The sequence below is a fragment of the Numida meleagris genome, chromosome 13 (assembly GCF_002078875.1).
Source record: "Numida meleagris isolate 19003 breed g44 Domestic line chromosome 13, NumMel1.0, whole genome shotgun sequence".
Lineage (NCBI taxonomy): Eukaryota > Metazoa > Chordata > Aves > Galliformes > Numididae > Numida > Numida meleagris.
In genome coordinates, this window is record NC_034421.1 from 9,897,302 (window position 1) to 9,919,665 (window position 22,364).

Sequence of the window (22,364 nt, forward strand, 5' to 3'; positions counted from 1 at the left end):
TGATCTGGTGCATCAAATCGTACTTGTGTGGGCTGGGACAGGAAGCAGGGGCTAGAGGTGGGAGAGATGATTGCAGCAGCACTGCTATTGATGGGAATGTCTGTAGCTGGTGTCCTGGTTATGAGCTGCACAGGACCGACACCGCTTCCTGACATGCTTTGCGTGGTAGTTGATTCCAATTCTTTACTGCTCCGCCAGTGAAAAATCCCAGTAAATTAATTCTGATAATGCTTAAGATTTTTTTTTCAGATATTTCCTGTCTTATTCATATTTAATGAAGTCTGAAAATTTACATTTGGATATCCATGTATCTTTGGCAGTTTTTTACCAGTCAGCTTAAGCAGAAGGCCATAAAGACATTATTGACACTTAGTCAACTCTATTCTGTATTTAACTGACAGACCAATTTTGTTTAGATGGATTCTTCCCATTTCTGTTTTTAAAATTTCTAGTGTCCCACTTGAGGCTGATGTTCATGGTCAAATAATCTAAGTCTTGAGTGGGCCAACACTGTAAGAAACATTTTGATGTGTTGATGGCACTTTCTTTCCTTTTGATTTAGCAAAATAGGAATTTAGCAGAGATATAGTTTAGAAGGAACTTTTCTGCTGAGTTCTGTTTATGCCCTCTTGCTTAATGCAGTGCCTTGGAGAAGCTGCAGTCTCAGGCTGGATGCAGCTGTGACAGCGAGGGGAAAAGACAGAATTCAAAGTTATGCAACCAACTGTCAATCATGCGAATGAGTGCACACTCAGCACCATAAGACAAGCATCCTACTGAAACCCTATGTCTCTTGTAGATCTGTTCTTGAAGTACTTGAAGAAGGGAACGATAATTTGACAGTAATTGTCTTGGTGTAGTTACATCCAACACATTTCTACACTGATTTTTTAATGCTTATATTTAAGAGCTATAGTTTTGCATCACACTGACCTCAGACAAAATCAACAAAATATTTTAGAGGCAAAATATAGATCTACCTGGATATAAATTACCTGGAAAGAAAATGGAGGAAATGAAAGCTGAGGGCTTTAGGATGACTGTTTACAAGTTAAAAAATAAAAAAATAATAATAAAAAAAATCTTTCTCCTCCAAAGTCATAAACTCTACATTTCGCTTTCATAACTCCATTTATGCAATTATTCTGGCTGGGAGCTGCTAAAATCTGCAGAGAACCATTAAAACTTCATCTCAGACTCAGTCCTGTGTTGTGTTATTAAGCACTGGCTTATCCTGAATATGGAAAACATGTTGCATTTTTCTGCATAGATGGACCAAACCTCTTGGGATAAAAATAATTTCTACTGATAAAGCTGTATGCTTCATCTCCACAAGATTTTAGTCTTAATTTTTAGTCTGTTTAATGGGGAAAAACATGAGTAACAATCATTCTATTTACATACTGCAATACATTTCCCCCTACATTCTCCCGGAGTGTAGTAGAGAAGAGCACACAAATGAAAGAAAGCAAAATGAGTGGGAACACAGGGGTGTAAGTGGGAGGAAGGGGAGCTTTGTGCAAGCTTCACTTTGGGGAAAATCATGGGAGAGAAGGTTGCAGTTAGTGGGAACAGACTAAGAGATAAGGAACATGGAGTTATTGAGCAGGACTGGACTGAATTCATTTACAGAGAAGGAAATAAGAACAATTAATTGTATCTCCAGGGAACAAGTGGGAAGAAATGGGGACAGCTCTGTTCTAGGTGCTAGCGTACGAGTCTGGCAGCAGCGAAAAAGATGAATAGCAGCAAGAAGGCTTAGGATGTAGTTAAGCATGGTTTTCCTCTTGAAGCAGACTCTATTATTATTTCTGAAAAGTTAGTTTTAATATTAAATTTTATGTTCTAAAAATAGGTATAATTTAACAATTTTTTCAGAAAGAATGATAGACTAGATAATGTTACTTCAATGCTAATTGTCCAGAGCTATAGAGACTACATATGGCAGCAACAAGCCCTTTGAGATGTAAGAAACAGTTTACCTACCATGTTCTAGCTAGCTAGAGAACGGCTTCTCTATCTCTCCTGGATCAGATGTTCAAATGAAAGCATATGCAAGAAAAAATAAAAACAAACAGAAAAAACAAGCATGGAGAGGCCCTTCTCTCACAAAGTTAGTCCACGTACTTTGCAATTTATGTACTTAGATAGTTCACCTGTGGGGACTACTTATATTCTATTCAAAGAGAGGTATAATGAAGTACTGTCATTTCTGTAATGCACCTTTTGAAATGTGTTGTCAAATGAATAATTGTTTGGCAAACCTCCTGAAAAGATAATATTTTCAAAAATGTCACTTTTTTTCCCACAGAGTTTAATAAAACTCTTGATGTTTGCCTCTACTGATTCAATTTAATCAAACTTTGTGCATCCCCCTTTTATTGATTAAGTTTTCAGTAGAGAATGTTGCAGCTGGTGGTCAGTGGTAGTAATTTAGAAATTATTTATACCTCAGGTGTGTAACTTGAAGTGTTGTTGCCATCTGTACTGTTACTGGGCAATGGTATAGTACTTTATTGTATACAATACTGTTGGAAGCAACTTCAAAGAAACTTTGGTTGTTTGGTAAATGGGAGGAGGCTGTCAGGGCCCTGAGGGCACTAATGGGCTTCAGCTGTTGTGAGCAGCCTCACCTGTGCATCCGTGCCCACAGCACAGGTGCCTCAGTTGAGCTCAGGGCTTTGCCAGGGCTCTACTATTCTGTACCTTCCTCCAATCCTGTCTACTCAGTTGATGTTTGCGTTTCCTGGATCAGTCGGAGGTCTGGATCATTCCCTTGCTGCATCTGTTGAGTGTCAGGCTGCTGGTGGTCTTGCTGTGTTTTCTCCACTCAGGTACTGTGGGATTGTGCCTGGCAGTACGGGGTTACCTTTGGGAGCAGCCTTATTCCTGATGCTCGCTGATAGCAGAGATTTGCTGGAAGAAGGGTCTTCTCAGATAAGGTGAAGGATGTAAATAGATGGAAATGAGAAGGGAAAGAAATTCATTTCAAACTGCACAGGTAAGATAACTGAAGAAGCTAAAGGGAAGCAGAAAGAACTACAGGTATTAAGTTGCTGGGAGGAAGAAAACAGGAAGAAACAGCAACTGATAACCCAAGAGAAGATCTTCCTAAGGGCTGAAAAAGGGAATGGGGTGGCTAGGGCTTATCAAAATGAAGGTAGAAAGAGGTCTGAAATCTCTTTCTGAGCCAGTGGTTACTGTTATTGCTGCACTTCAAAAGACTGTGGGAACAGATCAGGGTGTAATGTGTGTAAAGCCTAGAGAAGAGAGGTAAAAGTAATTCCTAGTATGTTTATTGGGGACAAAGCACAAGTCCTGGTGTGAAAGGTGATGTTTGTGAGAATTATGAAATAAACACTGAGGCCAAACAAATCCTACCAGCTTGAGTTAGAGCTGAGTGAGAACACTAGATACTGTTCTGTGTGAAGGCAATGACTGCAGATAATTACAGGTACAGAATGTAAAAATAAATTAAAGAAAAAAGAAGAAAAAAGTGGTTTAGGAGGAAAAAAAGTGAGCATGGAGGAGAAGAAAAAGACTTACAGCTAAAAAAAGAAACAAGCAGATATACGGTTAGTGCAGAGAGAAAGTAGTAACATAAATGCCTTCATTTGTGTGACTCACTTGGCTCTTTTCTTTGCTGGTAAATTATGCTTTAATTGTGTCTTTGTGAATCAAATAAGGGTGAGCTGTGTAGATATGAAAGATGCTGGGTATCTGATAAAAATGTACAATTACCATAGAGATGCCAGTGTCCTACAGCCCCTGTTTTGTGTCTGCATCCCATCGTGATGTCTAGTATTATTAGATTGACTCTTGGGCTTTGTTTTGGGTTCTGGTGACCAAGAAATGGTGATGTGCTGACACAGCGGTAGGATTTACAGAAAACCCTTTTTGTTTTCCATTGTTCTATAGGGGGTGGGAAGAAAAAAAAAAGATTTAAAACATGCCCTTCACTCTAAACTTAAATTTAGTAGTCTTGATCCCAGTAACTATATATCCAAATTTTATGCATCTTCACTTTCAACCATGACATCATTTAATGGGGAAGAAATGGATTTTTCCCCACCAAATCTCAGGCTCTGTACAGGCAGGTCTGTCAAGCCAAGCCTCTAGGGCTGATTTCTCAGTGTGTGTATTTGATAAAAACAGATGTAAAGAGAAGGATGTTCTGTGTGCTGAAACATCACGTTAGTTTTTTCAGCAAAGATCCATACACGAGAGTCTCTAAGTAGGACTGGAGTCAAAGGAAGAAGTTGATGGCAGGGTGGGGGAGTAGTTGTAAATTTCGCATTAATATGGTTTATTTATGCACACAAACCTTGAAATATTAATAGGGAATGTATAATAAGTAATTGATAGACTACATGTAACTTTCATTAACTTAATGTCAAGGTAGGTGGGAAAGTCCTTTGGCAAAAGGTGCATTGCAGCCTCAGAAAGGTTTTAAGTTAGGCCTAGAAACAGCTGAGCTTCTTAGCTGCTAGGAGTGACTGAGCAACCACCACAGCTTTCTGGTGTGACTTTTCTTGAGTGTTATGGTTCCCCAGTCTGGGCAGCCGTAATATCAAAAGGCAGGCCAGTCTTTCATCTCCTGTTTAAGGCAATCAAGATGAAGGCATGCCTTCTCAGCAGCTTAACAGCTGAAATAAATCCATATCCAAATGGAAAATTGAAATTCGTTAATGTATGGTATTAAAAATCTGACAATTTTTAATGCGTCGCTTGTGCTTTTGTGAGTGCTGGGATTGTCAGTACAGGCAATGCTTGTTTGCATTGTGAAACAGGCTCTCTAGAGCATGCAGGAGGTGGTATGCATCAGCAAAGTGGGTAGCAGTGTGTTAAGCATGGAACAAAGGGCTCCTATTTTTTTTCCAAGTTAAGAAATGTTCCTTTTAGAAAAAGGAGAAGAAAAAAGGCAAAAAGAAAAGTTATCAGTTGAGCTGTTAGGAATGCTGTCTTAATTTTTCTCCTGCTTTGTTTCGTTGACTTTTGGAAGGACAGTAAAGTTAAAGCCCACTATACTTGAATACCTCACCTTTGCTTCCCTAATGTTTTCTGAGGTCACTGGTGCCACAGGTATCCCATTCCTGGGATATCTCTTCAAGGCATGCGCCAACTCATTCTCTTCTACCTGCTCTTCAGCTGTTTTTCACCATTGGCAGTGCCTGTTCTGGCAGAGATCAGTCCATACTCCTGTTCTCTCTAGTCGAGATGTCCTTCCTGGGGGCTGGGGTCCCAGTGTCTGCATCTCAGCTGAAGGAGAGAAAGAAACCTCTTCAATTTTCCGGCAGGCTGCTCTCCCCGTCGACCTTTTCAGTTTCTGAATGTTTAGCTCTCTGTATTCTCTGATGTTGGGAATGAATAATTAAAAGACTGAGCAGTCAGGAAAAGACAAGAAATTCTGTGGGTTTTTTTATTTTAAATGCCACTGCCAATTTGATGATAGTTTTAAGATTTGCATATCTTGTGGTTTTTGTTTCTTAAACTGCTCTTTAAAAAGGAGAACAGGGGCAGTGGAGTGGTGGTCAGGCAGCTCTTCCAGCTGCATACAGCCATCCTGCATGACCTTGACCAGTCAGTCAATAACTCATTTACACTCTAGATAAAACTGGCTAATACTTCTGAGGAAATCTTGCCACCAGTGGCCTTGTGCTGCTACAATATCAGAAACTTTCCTACTGAGAATGCTTTCAACAGTCCACAGTTCTGCTGATGCTTTTCCTGATGGCAATGCTGACAGCGGCTGATGGTTTCTTTCCCCAACCAGTTGTTGCCAGTATAACTCTGAAGATAATAAATCCCTGTATTTTAAACCAATTATAGAGTGCTTCTCTATTCAGAGGAGTTAGACAAGTATTTGCTGAAGGCAATTCATCCCAATTAATCCCTGACAGTGATTAGTTTGTTTTAGCTATATACATGCTAATTTTTAAGCAGTTGGAGTTGGTTGAGATTTGTGTCTGTTTTAAGCCAGTGCTCCAAGTTAATTTACCATGTTAAAATATTGACTGTTTCCTTCTTTCCTCCCTTTTGCTCTGGATGCCCACACTATCATGGGTTTCTGAGCAGACTGCTGCAGAATATGCAGTCAGAAGTCAGTCTCCAGTATTTTGCAAGTTATTTCTGCAGAAGGAGTCTTATTAGGCCACTTCTGAACAGGGTGTCTCTTCCTTTGTTTTCCACATCGCTTTTGTCAGAAGTGAATAGACAGCAATGGCTTCTTTCCTATTCCCTCACCCACAGAATCACCTCATATATTTAAGCGGACATGTCGCCAAGCAGATGCCAAGCGTACGTGTCTGCCCTTCTGGGGTGAAGTTTAATTTGGGCATACATGGAAAAAAATCCATCAATTCCACTGAAGAAATTAATATAACCATGAGAATTTTCTTTTGGTCGATTGTTCAGTGGTGTTGCCAATCAAAATCGCCATTTAAAGTCATTAAGACTTTTCCCTTTCGCCTATAAGCTAAATGAAGACCTCTTTCAAATTCAAAGCTCCCATTTGGGTTCTTACACTCTAAGGATGCTGACAAATTAGCCCTAGGTCTGCGCCCTTTAATTTGCCTAAAAGACTACTATAACATGGTTCTCTTTTTCCTTGATTGGAGGCTGGGTCTGCCTCCACACTGTGGAGCTTTTCTCTTTCTTGACGCTTCTTTGAGTACTCTGCATCCAAGTAAAGTATTGCTTACCCCAAAGTTTAAAACCAGGTGAAAATCTTGGCCCAGTGGAACTGATGGCTTTGCTATCCCCGTGGATGAGTTCAGGATTGTAGTTCTTTGTTTTCAAGGATGTTAGATTAAGCACCAAGCTTTTTTTGGCAGCCTAGACTGGTTAGCATATTTAAAAACACCTCTTTTCCAGGCTGGAATGACCTAGCAGCCACCTTTGCAACATTGGGTAAATACAGTGAACTATTTGATTAGAAAATTCTTTTAATAAGCAGCACTTTAGTAAAACCTGTGGTTTGCCCTCTGAATCTTGATTAATATAAATAAATCTTAATTACCCTATTGCTTGGCCTTACCTTCCTTTTTTGATAGGACAATGATTATTTTCAGTGGCACCAATAAAGCTTTGGCTCTTACCTGGAGTAATTCCTGTGCATTGCAAATCTAATAGACATGATGCTCAGCATTTTTCTAACAGTAAAGGCCAACTGCCTTTATTCAGCTTGCACAATCCTTTCCTGAAAAAGCCCTTTATACAGCTCATGTCATGTCAGCAGTAACCATGGACAGAGTGACAGTGCATGCCAATCGGTCAGCAGCTGCTGCTTAATTAGGCTGGAGGAGTCAAATAATGAATTTGCCAGTAAGTGCAAGAGTAGATCATATTTAATGCTCATGATTTTTCAGAGTATTGTTTTGCTCATACTGTTGAGTGAACCTCGAGCACTGTGTGCAGGTTTGAGTGCTGCAGTATGAGAAGGACATAATACTATAAGAGAGCATCCAAAGGAGGGCTACAAAAGCAGTGGAGGGTCTAAAGAATAAGACTTGAGGAGCAGCTGAGGTCATCTAGTGTGTTGGGTGTATGGAAGAGGAGACTGAGGGGAGGTCTCATGGTGTCCACAGCTCCCTTGTGAGTGGAGGAGCAGGTGCAGTTTGCTATTCTCTGGTGACAGGACCAGAGGGAACAGCTTGGAGCTGCATCGAGGAGGGTCAGGTGTGGGTTATGAAAAGATGCTTCACCGAGAGGGTGGTCAGGCTCTGGAACAGGCCCTCCAAGGAAGTAACCACTGTACCAAGCCTGCTGGAATTCAAGGAGTGTTTGGGCAACACTGTCTGAGTTATGGCTTGATTTTTTTTGGGTGCTCCATTGTGGAGCCACTTGATTATCTTTGTGGGCCCATTCCAACTCAGGGTGTTCCATGATTCTATGATTCAGAGCCTGTCTGTTCTGCTTGCTGCAGCACCACAGCTGCTCTGTGCCCTCTGGGATTACTGTCTTCTACAACAGCGTAAAAGAAGAGGCTGGAAATATTTGAGGAGGACTTGAATGGATCTTGGGAGGTTGTCTGGGGCCAGACAAAGGAATTTGCTTGGAGTAGGGGCCACTTGAGTTTTGAGTATCTCCAAATATGAATAATCTTCAACATTTCTGGGCACTCTGTTCCAGCATTTGTACCTGAGCGCTCACCCTCTCATGTACTCTACTACTACTGTTAGTAGTAGAAACTACTAACTGATGTGAGAATGATTGTGATAGTTCTGTAGACAAGCAATACAGAAGAATAACTTCAGTGAGTTTTCTAATTTTAATCTATCCCATATCTGCAGCATAATTTGCCAGTTAGCCCTGAATCGAATAACGTTTCCTGAATGGCAGAAGAAGCCATGCAAGTCAAGCTCCATCGATGAGTCTGTAGTGAGAAGATTTGTGGTGCTGCCCTGATACTTGAGAAATGGTTTTTGTTTCTTTTCTTCTGGGCATCAATCTACCAACATATAATTCATGATGTCAAATCTAGACAAAAGTCATTTTTAAATACGCATTTTAAGGATTTCTAGTTTTTTGATTTTCATGATAGGCCCATTAATTAAAAAGAACAGTTTTCAGTTTATTTTGAAGTGCTGTCATCACTCCTGAAATACGTGATGACAAATACTCTGTAGTTTTAATGTGAGCGAGCTGGTAGCCTGTGTTATTTGCAGACATTTGGGAATTGATACACTCAACGAAGAGACTTCATCAGTTCTGCAGTGTTCTATTTTTCATCCAATTAATCATTCTCTGAAACCCATTCAGTGGCCATTGCCCTGGTGACACTCTTTTGTCACTTCTGTCTTTATGCCCATGCAGCTAGATTTTTTTTCTATGACAGTGGAGCCATGTATCCCACTAAGATTTTTGTGAGGTGTAAAGCATTGTGGGAAGAACTTTTTGTTATTGTGTATTTACATTGAATATTTTTGTAAGTAGAAGATGGTTTTTCTCTTTACAGAAGATAGGACAGAAAACTTACGTTCTTATCTGCTTTCTTAAAAGGTTCTGAGCAGTTCAGGATAGGATTCTCAGAGCTCCACCTCTAGTGTTTATCTCCTGCTACTAATTATAGTATAGATGTATACGTTAAATATTTCTTTAAATGAGATGATAAATGCAGTGTGCAAAAGCTGATCATAGCTCAGAAGAAAAATATCCAAGGTGTTAGAACCCAGCCCTTGGGGAAAACCACAGATCTCGCCTCATTTGTGCAAGTCTTACTTCTAATTTCAGCTCTAACAAAACGCTGGAGAACAACATGCTCAGGCCATCAGGGAGCTGATTGTTAGTAACGCTTCCCAAGTGATAAATCCACTTTTCATTCTAGTCTTGTTCCAGGCATAATGGAGGCAAAATCTCAGGCAAATTTTGCTTTTGTTCTTAGGTCTCTGACTGGTAATTGCAGATCCATGTTTGACACCTGTATGCCTAACCAGTTATGAAGTTGGCTGATATGGGTTGGGTGCTCCCCCAGATGCATCCTCCACATAACATTCACATGAGCTGCTCTAGCTATTCCCTGATTTGATTACCAACAAAGCATTTTTAAACAACTCTGATAGCTGTTCCATTAATTTTTGAAACTCCATGGAAAGTGCAGTCTCTGAGCACAGTACCTTGGCATCCACGTGTAGAAGTTACCTTGGAGAGGCTGAGCTAAAGGTTAGAACTGTTGAGTGTTGTAATCAATAATATATGAGTTGGATGAGCAGTATACTGTACTTTGCAGTGCACGATCAATAATACATTTTCATGCTCAACTTTTTAATCCTCATACAAACTACATCAGAAATTTCATGCTAGACTGACCATGAGAATCAATAATAGAGAAAGGTTCCCTCTTCCCCTTAGTACAGTTTAATGAAAGACATAATGATTTGCAGCATCATTTAGTAAACAATTTCTATTATGCATCTTCTGGAAATGTCAAATGGAAAATCTTGTTTAATATAGTAAGAGAGTTATGAATTTTCAAAAACTGTGAATGAGAAAATCAAGGTTGTCATTCTAATGCTTCAGGTGGTCTATTGTACACAGAAACATGAGGGAAATAATTTACTCATATCAAGCTAGGTTCCACTCTGTTTATTTGCGTGATCATAGTAAGTAAAAATAAAAGGGGCCACGTCCCAGTATACAGGAGAAATAACTGTCTCTGGTTTCCATTGGCTTTACAGCTGTGATCTCATATAACTTCTTTTGAGTTAAATAAAACTGCTTCTGTGAATGGATATGTGGTGCTGGCTAGGAATCTAATTGTAAAATAATGCATAAAAATTTCAGTAATATTCACGGAAGTTTTAAACTTTAGTTTCTCTGCTGAAGCACATAGCAAAGTTTTATTACAGAAGTTCTTGTGCACTGGTAGAGCATTTGCCATTATACAGAAAGGAAGATCAAACTTCTTCTAATGCAAGTTGACCACATTTCTATTTCAGGCTTGAAGTCATTAATTCCTTTTTGCTGAATCACAAAGTGTATTGCTCTGTTAGCAGTACTTCAGATCCCCCTGGACTTCTGCTACTTTTTTTTCTGCATCACCAATTATTTGTGATGTATTATTAATTATAGGTGATCTATACTTGTACCACTTCCATGGCTGTTTCTGGCAGCTCATTTAAACAAGAAGCTCCTGTAAATAGTGGCTTTTCTTCCTCTGTAGCAAGCTGCCAGCTCTGTAGTATAAGATGATTTTTATTTAAATTGTTATGAAATTGCACATGTGTTCCTGGCAGAAGCAGGCTACTGGATACGCTCAGACACTTTTGAACAATGAATGGGAGAGAATATGGGAAATGTGTGAGAGAGACACTAAATTCAACATTATCTGATTTTTTGCCTTCTGCAAAAGAAAATATAGCCTTTGGTACTGAGTAAAGATAGTTAGGGAGAGCCAATTTTATTTTCCTTAGAGGGGTTGTTATTCTTTTGAAGCAAAGGTCTATGAAAGTATGGAAATGAGTTCTTGTAGAGCTGGGAGTGCAGCAGGAATAGGATGCTTACCTTGCTGTTTGGTGCTTATCTCCCTGTTTTTGGTGTTATTTTGCAAGGTGTGCTATTCACCTGAGATGTTCGGAGTCCACTGACATCAGAAGCATATCACCAATGCAACTTGTAGTGACTAAATTTTCCCTTGTTTGTGATGTCTGCATGATCATTATGTTGGGAATGATCCCACTATATTAATCTTTTGTATTATAAAAGAAGAGGGTGGAGGAAAAAAAAAGTGAACTTGCAGTATTTGTTTGTCTGGTTTCCTGTTATCAAACCTCCCAGAAATCCTGATGTGAGCTTCTCTGACTGCAAATGTGGGTGGGTGGTTCTGGTTGGGTTTTGGCCAGCTCTGGTGGAAAACCTCCTCTTTGCCAATAAAAAAAAATTCCACTTTTTTTTTTTTGCATTAGCACAGCGGAACAGTCAAAGCTAGCATCTTCCAGGCTGTGATTGGTACCTGAAGATAAAGCTGGATTTCCTTACCTCTGCTAAGATTTCCCATGTGGCATATATATATTTTTTGCACAATCCTATTAAACAGGCAATTAAGATACTAAGAAACCATACAGAGCAGTTGCTGATGGTAGCAAATAAAAATAATTAAGAATTTCTCACAAAATGATTTCCTTGTCTTGCAATCTGCATATTTTGATGCCTCTTGAAACTCTGTTACAAGGACATAATGACAATATGGCTTTTTATGTTGTTGTCCTTAGAGAATGCATCTCCTAATTAAGACCCCGGTTGCGGTTGCTTCCAGGCCAGCCTGAGCAGGCAGCTCAGATACCACTAGCAGTTAAATAAAAGGAAGAGAGTTCAGCTCTTCCCTGCTGCTGGCCGAACTCACCTCTGTGCTGTGCGTTACAGCCTACGCTTGTACTGCCTTACTGCAGGTGTAGCGCAGGTAGTAACCAAGGTGCCAGTTGGGACTGAAACCCTTGGATTCCTTTATGTCAGTGGAGAGAGACAGACACCCCCAGAGTATGACTCAGTCTCAATCTGCTAATTTTCTGGAGGTGTCTGCTTATCTGCATTTACTGTTGAGGGTGTGCAAAGTGACTGTTCTCCTAAATTAGGTATTCTGCTCAGATGTTTAATGTTGAAAGAATGGATCCATATTTAAGTCCTCAACGTACTTCTAAAGGCTAAGCAGAGCTTCTTGCTGCCGTTATCCAAAGAATTTAAAGTCAAGCTTCAGTGTGTCTGCCCATCAGGTCTCAGCCCTGACTCCAGTGTTGAGAAAGCAAGCATTTAGATCTCCATTTCTGCATGGATGTGGTTTGACACTGGTAATAGTAACAGCCCTGAAAGTGTGCAAAGTTGAGAAGAGAGTTCTTAATGATTAAACTGGGGCAGAGATGCAGGAATCTTGAGTAATGGCAGATCTCTTTGTCCTCTCTTTCCTCTGTTTTCTGCTTTTCCCATCAGTTGTTTTATTGACCACACAAGTTATTTGCATTCATTTCTTATCTTAAAAATGCAGACTGAGGTGCTTTCTCTTGATTGATATGTTTCTAACGTGACTCCATATGGTGATTATCATGGAATTAATCATTTGACTCCATCAGCAGAAAGACCCCCATGCTGACTTTCAGCAGATACATGTCGTGGCTGCTATTGCATGCCAACAAATTCATTTGAGGGAGGCTGAATGAAATCCATAGATGTCATCCGGAAGAGCTAGTTTGCAATGCTGTTGCTTTTGTTTGATCACTGCAGTGTTAGCTAAAATTACTCTCGGCACCCCAGTATTGCTTGATTGCTGGATACTGCAATTTCAGGAGAATTAGAGCTGCTTAAGCGTAGTGGATAGGCTCTGGTGATTCAGCAGATATTCTGCCTTTGTTCTTTTTGTAGTACCCACACAAAAAAACCTACTTTTCCTACTTTGCCCATGGAGAGACAACCTATTTTATTTCTTTTAACCACATCCAAATGATGTCTCTGGAGGCCTCTTGGAGAGAGATGGGATGAAAAAAAAAAGACCTATTATTAGTTATAACCCATTCTCTCTCTGACATATTTTATGAAATCAAGGACTGATGTAGTCAGATGACTTCACTCACTTCTGTTTTTCTTTCAGTCTCAGCTTTATATTCTCTAAATGGTGGTGGTGAGGAGAAGGGTTGAAAATCATTGTTTAAGTACTTAGGAAGTAGAAATATAGCATTGCTAGATCCTGAAACTTTCTGCTGTGTTTGAGACCTTCATGTTGATCCTTGACCTTCAGTGAGAATGATGGTTTTGATTTCTGCTTCCATCAAAACTGTTACCTTGGGGAGGGATAGGTAGTTGGTCCCACTTCAGCTTCTGACTTAGAGTATGATTTAGCCTCATCCACACTGCTTTAGTGATCAGACTATTCTGAAGTGGGGCAGGGAAGCTCACTGATCTGGCTGAAAATAAACTTGTGCTTTGGGTTTATATTTAGGTAAGCATTGGTCACTTGCAAAAGAAGAGGTGAGAACCTGCAGGTTCCTCCTGTGCTGCAGAAGGGCAGCTCTGCTCTTGCATCAGCACTGTGGTCTTAATCTGTTGAGGCCAAGTGAAAAATCACAAATGAGGGTGTCTGAAGAGGGAATGCTGACTCTTTAAATAGCCACTAGGCACAAGGGTTTCTTTCAAAGCTTTTCCGGTGTGACTATCTTCAGCAGCAATCTATTAATAGACCGCTAATTTAGAGAAGTACCAGTGGCAATTAACATTGTATAGTGGCACCCTTTCAAGGATGGAAGTGCTTATTCCCACAGCGATTATGTTATTGCTTAGCACAGCTTTTGCTAGTATGTTTGCTCGTGCAGCATTGCACTTAATCAGGGGCTGTGAAATTCCTATCAAGTGAGGAATTTTATTAAAGCATTGAACCTTTTTTAGTTTTTATATATTTTTAAATGGTTTGATTGTCAGCTGTTCCACAGTAAAGCTGCGTGGGGAGGGAGGCCTGGCTGCTATATAATGCAGGAAGGCTGTCCCCTACTCCTCCCCAGGGAACCAGGGATGTTGGGTAGGAGGGCCCTCTTGGAAAGCCTTTTGGGAGAGCCACCCACACACACAGCATGCGAAGTCTGTGCAGAGCTGATGTCACAATGTTCTTTATGCTGTCCCCCCAGGTACTCACCAGTTTCAGATGCACCCTGGTCCTCTCCCTGTTCATGTTTGTTTTACTCCAGATGAAGTTGTGCAAATATGGAGACAAGGTCAGTGCCAAGCTTTACTACTGGTAAAGAACCATGTGAGGACTCTTTGTCCTTTGTTGCCAGAGTGGGCATAGCTCCCTCCCGTCTCCCTTGTCTCTGTTGCTTGGTACTTTACGTAGTAACTTGGGCAAGGGACGGCTTCCAGCTTGCTTGTGCAAGCCACCCTTGGGGTCACCACAGGCTCCTTCCTTCAGTCCTGCTCCTCTGCTGTGAGAGAGGGAGAGGAAGCAGCCCTGGAGCTGACTGGCAGGTCTGATCCGGATTACAATGTGCTGTGGACTTTGCAGGCCAGATTAGAGTACTTGGAAGGATCAGTGTGGCTCATGGACTATGTTTTTGACGTTCTTGTCATAGAAAAAGTATTAGGAGTTGTAAGAAGGACTAATGTGAGCTTGTATTTTACAAGTGGTGTTGTAACTGCTTTGTTAGGAAAAGTAGAATTTGAAATAGGTATGCTATTTTTGTCTGTTTTTTTTCTGTTGCTGTTGCAGCAAATGCCTGTTATGTTTCCTGCATGTCTCTGTTCCTCCCAGTACAACCTTTCAATTACTCTCATCTCTTCTGCTGCAATTTTTAAAACAACTTCAGACAAAGCAAATCGTTCAAATCATGCTTATGTTATAAACACTACCAATGAGTCTTGGTCAGAAAGGAAAGCTAATGGGAAAATTTTAATTTAAAGAGAGCTGGTTAACAACAAATGCATTTCATTTTATAGATGAATGGTGGCAGGTAAAGAAGTGTGTCTGCATAATATAGTTCTCACCTATAAAGTGTGTTCCACCCAGAGATCTCAACGTAACTTGCAGATAGATGTGAGCAATGTTCTACAGCCAAATAAAAATGAAGGACAAACCTTAAGGAAGTTCCAAAGGACATGGAGAAACTGGTGGAATTGCTCTGTGGATAGATGTCAGATGTTTGTCTTAGGCATCTTCCTATTCAGCATGACTGGTGAATCAGTCTGGAGCAGGTTTATGAAACATGATGTCCCCCTTGCACTAAGCAGAGCTTTCACATTCTGTATAGTATGTTACAGGAACATAACGGGCATGATTTGAGGGTACTGCAGATGCAAGAATCAGTTTGCTGTCCTGCACATTGAAATCTCTGTGATTCATCAGGTTACATGCATGGGCAGACACCTACATTCACCCTTGAGATCAGTTTTAGGCAACTTCCTAGAAGGTAGGAGAACGCTTTGACATCTGAAGTTGGCTTTGCTGGGTTGGAGAACTTTCCTGCTTGTGTTCATTTTAGTGAGAAACTTGATGGAGGATATGGGGGAAAAAGTGGTGGACTTCAGTCCTTTGGCTGAGAAAATAGGGATGAGTCCCACCGCTGCCAACAGCAGGCACCCGGTGATTGTCGTCATTACCTCCCTCTCTTCTAGGTGCCTTTCTTCCTCTATTTCCACTCTATTTTCTCTGTGTTTATAGCTTCTTGGAGAAAGATCTTTACAAGCATGGCTGACTGGTCAGAATATCCATATTGCTCAGAATGATCAATAGGATATACAGCATTTGCCCACCTGGTAGCTCAGGGATGTGCTGTACAAATGAACGTAGTGTTGCAAGGGTAAGAACAACAGAGAAACACCATAAGTAGCAGGAACTGTGGTAACTGTAGTGCAGAACTGGCAAAATGACATGAAGGAGGGGAAAATCTATAGGAAATGTAACTTTATTAGCTCTGCTGCCCTTCTACACAGAAGGGGATAAGTTTGGAACTGACCTTATTGTCTTTGACAGAAGAAAAAGAAATCTAAAAAACACTGGCTGCAGTTGGAGAGTTAGCTGTACCACTTGCGAGTCATTTTGATTTTTCTTGTGCTAGCTCTTAACTTTTTACATGTAAATGTGTATGGATATTTTGGGTAGATTTTTGTAGGTTGGGTCAAGCAGACTGAACAGCATAAGTAATGAGAATAAAATAGTTTTAAAAGGATGTTATCTTGGTATTTGTGCTGTCATTTCACATGAAACTTGGCATTCTGGTGGATTTAATTTTTTTTTTGTTTATTGCTTCAGTCATTAAATTGCTGCAATTTTAAAAACATTTCTGTTTGGGGAGAATGTGGACATTTAAATTTAGCATTAGGGGTCATTTAACAGTATTTCTGAGGCTTCAGCTCTTTACTTATCTGCTCTTAAACCTTCCACGTTTACACTTCTTGCCCTATGCTTTGTTGATACTAAAATGTTACATGCATTTCAAAACTGATTGGAAAAAAAATCGTATTTCACCAGTTCTCTCTTAATTTGTATTCCTTTAAGGACATCAGCTCTGGTTCAAGGAGGCTTAGCTGCAGGCAGCTGGACTCCGTGTGTTACATAGGGATTGTATGATCATATTTTCTGTTGTGCTTTTCTCTGGGCAGTCTGTGTTGGTCACTGGCACTACCAGTTTCTGTTGCAACCCTTCCAAATCATATTCTAATCAACTAATACAAAATAAAGGAAAAAATCCCTCGAACAATCAAGAAGCTGCTAGTCTTCTTCCCCATACTCTTACGCCCTTCTGTTGCTCTGTTTGAAGGTATTTCCCAAATAGGACAAAGCAGTTTCCTCTTTAAAGTTTCTTTAGGTCTGATCTTGTCTCTCAAATGTGATATAATTCAGGAGTTGTCACAATTGTACCTGTTTGAGCTGGTGCTGGGAATGAATGGAATAATGTGGATAAAGGCAAAAACAGTTCAACAGACTTCAATTAGAGTAAATATTTTAGACGCCTGTGAGTAAATGACTGCTGAGCAGAGAAAACAAGCGCTTGCCAAATTGTTGGGGTATTGCATTGAAGAAACTTTGAAGATTTGAAATAACTGTAGGATGTTCTGTTTGTGTATTCAGGTTTATATTAGAAATCATATTCTAAATAGGGAAAAAAAACCTTTTTTTTTTAAAAAAAAGTATATCATTTTGAGTGAGATCACACAGCATGTTTGAGACAAGCAGGAGATCAGACCCAGCCAGCATGGGCTCATGAAATGCAGGTCCTGCTTAATCAACCTGCTCTCCTACAGTCAAGCAATGTGCCTGGTGGATGAGGGAAAGGCTGTGCACGTAGGCTACCTAGACTTCAGCAAAGCCTGTGGTACTGTCTCCCACAGTATTCTCTCGGAGAAGATGCAGCTTGTGGCTTGGATGGGTACACTCTTTGCTGGGTAAAACCTGGCTGGAAGGCTGGGCCCAGAGTGGTGCTGCATGGAGTTAAATCCAGCTGGTGACCTGTCATGATTGGTGACCCTCAGGGGTTGGTATGGGGACTTGTCCTTCTTGATATCTTTACTGATGATCTGGATGAAAGGACTGAGTTTGCCCTCAGTAAGTTTGCAGATGACACCAAGTTGGGAGAAAGTATCAAATCTGCCTGAGGGTAGGTAGGCCCTACAGAGCGATCTGGACAGTTTGGATTGATGAGCTGATGCCAGCAATATGAGCTTCAACAAGACCAAGCACCAGGTCCGGCACTTTGGTCACTACAACCCCATGCCTTGGGTAGAGTGGCTGGAAAGCTGTATGGAGGAAAAAGTTCTGGATATATTAGTCATCAGCCAGCTGAACATGAGCCAGCAGTGTGCCCAGGTGGCTAAGAAGGCCAACAGCATCCTGGCTTGTATCAGAAATAATGTGGCCAGCAGGAGCAGGAGGTGATTGTCCCTCTGTACTCAGCACTGGTGAGGCCACACCTCAAGTGCTGTGTTCGTTTTGGAGCCCCTCACTGCAAGAAAGACACTGAGGCCCCGGAGCATGCCCAGAGAAGTGCAGGAGCTGTGACAGGTCTGGAGCACAGATCTTATGGGGAGCAGCTGAAGAACTGGGATGGTTTGGTCTGGAGAAGAGGAGGCTCAGAGGAGACCTTATCACTCTCTACAACTCCTTGAAAGGAGGTTGTTGTGAAGTGGGGGTTGGCATTTTCTCCCACATAACAGTGATAGGATGAGAGGTGATGGACACAAGTTGCACCAGGAGAGGATCAGATTGGATATTGCAAAAAACTTATCAGAAAGAGTGGTGAAGTATTGGAACAGGCTGGCCAGGGAAGTGATGGCATCACTGTACCTGAAAGTGTTCAAAAAACGTGGAGATGCGGTGCTGAAGAACATGGTTAGTGGGTATGGCTGTGATGGGTTGATGGTTGGACTGGATGATCTTAGAGATCTCTTCCAACCTTAATGTTTCTATGAAATTTCAGAGGAGGGGGGATACATTGTGCGTGTGTGTGTGTATATGATACAGCCTCTATTAGAGTCAGTAGTTTCTGATTGTAGCCATAGTGCCCAGTCATTTTCTATTTGCAGACTTTGCTTATTTAAACAAAACAATTTATTTACAAGGAGAAGATTGAGCATTGAAAAAAATAAGATGGCATAGTTCATAGAAGAATGTTCATTGAAGCATGGCATTGCTGACAGGTTCAGAATTTGTTTTCCAAATTTTTGTTTGATAGAGCTGGGTATGAAGCTGCTCAAACTGCCAGAAGCTTGAAAAGAATCATAGCCCTTCAGCAGGGACGTAGCAGCCGGATCATTTTCTTTTCAGCAACCTACTCTGATATATCTGTCATTGCAGACCTGAGTCTTTGCATTTGGTATACTCTCATGAATTAGCAGCCATGGACATATATGGAATTCTTTTGTCTTACAACTGAACTCTTAAAAACTTATCAAGCTCATAATCTCTTTGCACCAAAATAGCTTTTATCGTTACAGAATACAATTCAAACTAACTGTGCATGATATTAATATCTTTTTTGTATGCTAATCTTAGCTAGCATTTCCTTGAGCAAAGTGATTGGGACACTTTACTGTGCAGATTTAATGGTTTAAAGGAATAAGTTGGGAAAAACGCAATATGTAGATCAGATTAAATGCCTAAAATATCTATGTAAGAAACTTCATAAAGATTTTTAAACTAGAGTCCTAGTGATTTTCATTTTTCATAGTATAGTACAGGCATTCAGGGTCATCACAGAGTTTTGTTGAAAGGTAGTGTCAGGTAGATCTATTTACATGCAGTTGGCTTGCTCATGCCCTGTAAATATGAAAGACCCAAATGTTCACTATCTTGATTAATAGAGTAATATCAGGAGTTACAGAAAACTCTGTGTGAACTAAACATCTATGTGCTGTGAAATCAAGGCCATAATACTTTCCAGGCCAAGTCTGAATGGGAAAAAGAAAAATCCATGATGTATGATTTTCCTGAAATATGATTCTGGCGGGGTTTAGTGACCTTTAGGTTGATGCCTCAGGACATGTCTAAAATGTATGCAGCTACTTGACAGCTGTAAGACTTACTGAGGGTTATTTTATAGCTTATCTATATCTCCCTTAGTAAACAAGGAGATAAACAAAGCATAATGTTGAACACAAGATCAAAAAGGAACAGAGTGTTCAGTAACTCCTCTGAGCTTATCAAAACATAAATTTTGTTGCCATTGGAACTCTATAGAAGAATGAGAGAACTTCACAAGCAGTCAAAACTCTTGTATGCTGTTATAAATTTATCATTGCTGAAAGGATCTATTTCTGTTGGCATCGTGTTTGTATGGCAGCCTGCACAGAAGAGTATGGAATAAAAAGCCCTGGAAAACTGTTTGGAAAACTTGTTCTTAGAAAGCCAAACATGTTTATTGTTTGTGAGGTGTTTCTGAAGCATGACCCACGTAGAGTTCAGCCATTTAACATTCAGCGGATCCCTCAGATTTCCTGCTCAGAACACATGCAGTGTCCTGTTGAACACTGCAGTGCATGTTCCTGTCCCTGAAACTCCCCCATTGAAGACAGGCAGAAGGTGAGCTGAAATAGACCATTACTACAAACGTGTCCACACAAAATGCTATTGGATTGTAGGATCTATTTACTATTCCATCAGTTTTAGTTTGGATTGTATTAACCCTAAACAAATGACTCTTAAAATTTTCTAAGCTTATCTCACTCATTCTAGCGTAACACATGAATTGTTATGATTATACATTTAATACTATCAAGAGGAATTGGGAAAGTCAATGCATAGTGTTAAACATTCTGTACTTCTATTTGTCTCAGTGACTCCATTCCCTATAAGTATCAGAATAAATGTTGTAGAGAAGGGAGCTATGAATGCTTTTCTTGAAGTGAGTGGCATTCAAGGGTCACCCAAAATAAAATCTGAATGCCTCAGAAGCACTTTTTCTTGTACTGTACATTTTGCTAATGAAGTTATTTTACTTGCTGCTGAAGAACATTCTTATTCTCTTCACACTATTGAGCACCTTGTGCAGCACAAATGCCATCCCAGACAGCAAGACAGTGAGGTTCCTGGAGATGGCATAATGCTACTGACACAGGCTCCCATGTGACCTTGCACATGTTGTCCTCCAAAGAGCACTAGCTCCTGTAACATGTTAAGCAACAAGGCATGAAGGGAAGGTGCGTTGTTATGTTTCCTGCTGCAAAGTGTTCTTGTAGTCACGTGCTTACAATGTCTACCAAGTTAATGCAGTAACAAACGGGTCTGAAGTTATGCAAAGGTTCTTGTACTCTTCAGGCTCCTGCACTGGTCTTGCTCACTGCTCAGGGTCCCAGTGATGTCCTCTAGGAAATCACAGGGTGTGTTTGAGAGCCCTGATGCCTCCTAGTTTTGTGCTGCCCCAGTAAAAGCTGTCAGGTGATAGTAGAAGAAGGATGCAGAACTCCAGAATAAAGTCAGCAGGTTTTAAAACAATTCAAAGGGCCAGAAAGTTGAGAAAGCAAAGGAAAAAAATAATTCTCACCCCCTACGATTTGGGAGAGGATACAATGGGAAACACAGCAGGAAGACATCTCCATGGAATGACATCATTTCCAAAGCACTTCTACATTCTTTGTATGTTCATCTCCAGGGGACTGGTATCTGCTGCCTTGTTCCCAGCAGCAAAGAAGGGGTTATAATTGGGTATTTAAATTGAGTGTTTTAACTGAGAACAGAAGCACCCACACACTTCTGAGAAAGTGATGTTTTATTTTATTCTTTGGTTCTTAGAGTATACTACATATTATCCTGTTGTCTCAGCAAATTGAGCTTTGGAAAGCCTCAAAGAGATAAGAACTAAATACTGTCAAAGCTCACAGTCTGAGTCTTTCCTAACTTTGAGATCATTTTGCAGCCAGGTATCCTCATGTCCGCATTGCAGGATTTTACTGGCAAGCTGGTATTGTACCACTACTGCAATATTACTAGTTTGTCTTCTGTTGTTGTGCACATGATATATAGTAAAAAGATGACATTAGACAAAAATTCTCAGGAATAAGATTTTGTTAGGTAGTAAGTCTGCTTGATTTTCTGTTAACATTTCCACCTGTACACTGCACATTTAGCTGTATGAAGCTATTGCCTTGTGAATACCCATGACTCCTCAAGATATGCTTATTTGTGTCTTCAGTTTACTTTGAATAGGCATTTTCTCACATTTCTCTTATTGTCATTCTCTTGTTTCATTTTCATGTGACCCTGTGGTGGAAGAGTGTTAGTTTAGTTCCCTTGGAGGAACATCCTGTAGCCCCTTTTCAATAGTTCCTTTGTACTCACATCCCATGGATGCTACTGTCAAGACAAGGAATATAACAATGCCTGGAAGAAATCAAATATCAGCTCTTGTGAGTACATCTGTACTACTCAGGGTCGCCTATGTAAATAAATGGCATAGATAATTTTCTGCCATCTTGTACAGTTTGGTTTCCTTTCCTCGCATTCTTTTAATCCCACACTACATATGTTCCTGCTTCTGAAGCATAATAATATCAACTCAAGTCTTCCTGTGTTAGCTTCATTAGAACTCCACAGGACTGCTTCTTCAAATTGCTGGCAGACAGATAAAAGAAGTGAAAAACAAAAGTCACATTTTTTTTTCCTAGCATTGAACTTCTGTTGGTCTGAGTCACCTTCAACAGATCTTACGTACAGCACATTGCTTCTGAGGATAGTTGTGCTGACCATGCTCTTTGTAGAAGGTCAGGACTTGTGCTTTGTGGAGGAAGGAAGGTGAGTTACCTTCCATACCGATCCTTTTCCACCTTTTCTGTGATGAAGATAGGGTTCTTCAATTGCTGCCCTTTCTGTAATTGCAAAAGACAGCTCAGGTATGAGATTCTTTTCTATAGAAAGGGGAAATAACCTCTGGTTTTTGCAATGCAGACAGTGTCTTGTGGTTCCT

The 22,364-nt window shown here is 40.4% G+C and overlaps 1 long non-coding RNA gene across 2 annotated transcripts in view; it reads left to right on the forward strand.

Moving 5' to 3' along the window:
• Positions 2,702-22,364, forward strand: part of LOC110406048 — a 57,323-nt gene continuing 37,660 nt past the window's right edge. For both annotated transcript variants that reach the window (XR_002443224.1, XR_002443225.1), the window contains exons 1-2: positions 2,702-2,834; positions 14,103-14,189. This is a non-coding gene — a long non-coding RNA (uncharacterized LOC110406048). The remainder of the gene's footprint in view (positions 2,835-14,102; positions 14,190-22,364) is intronic.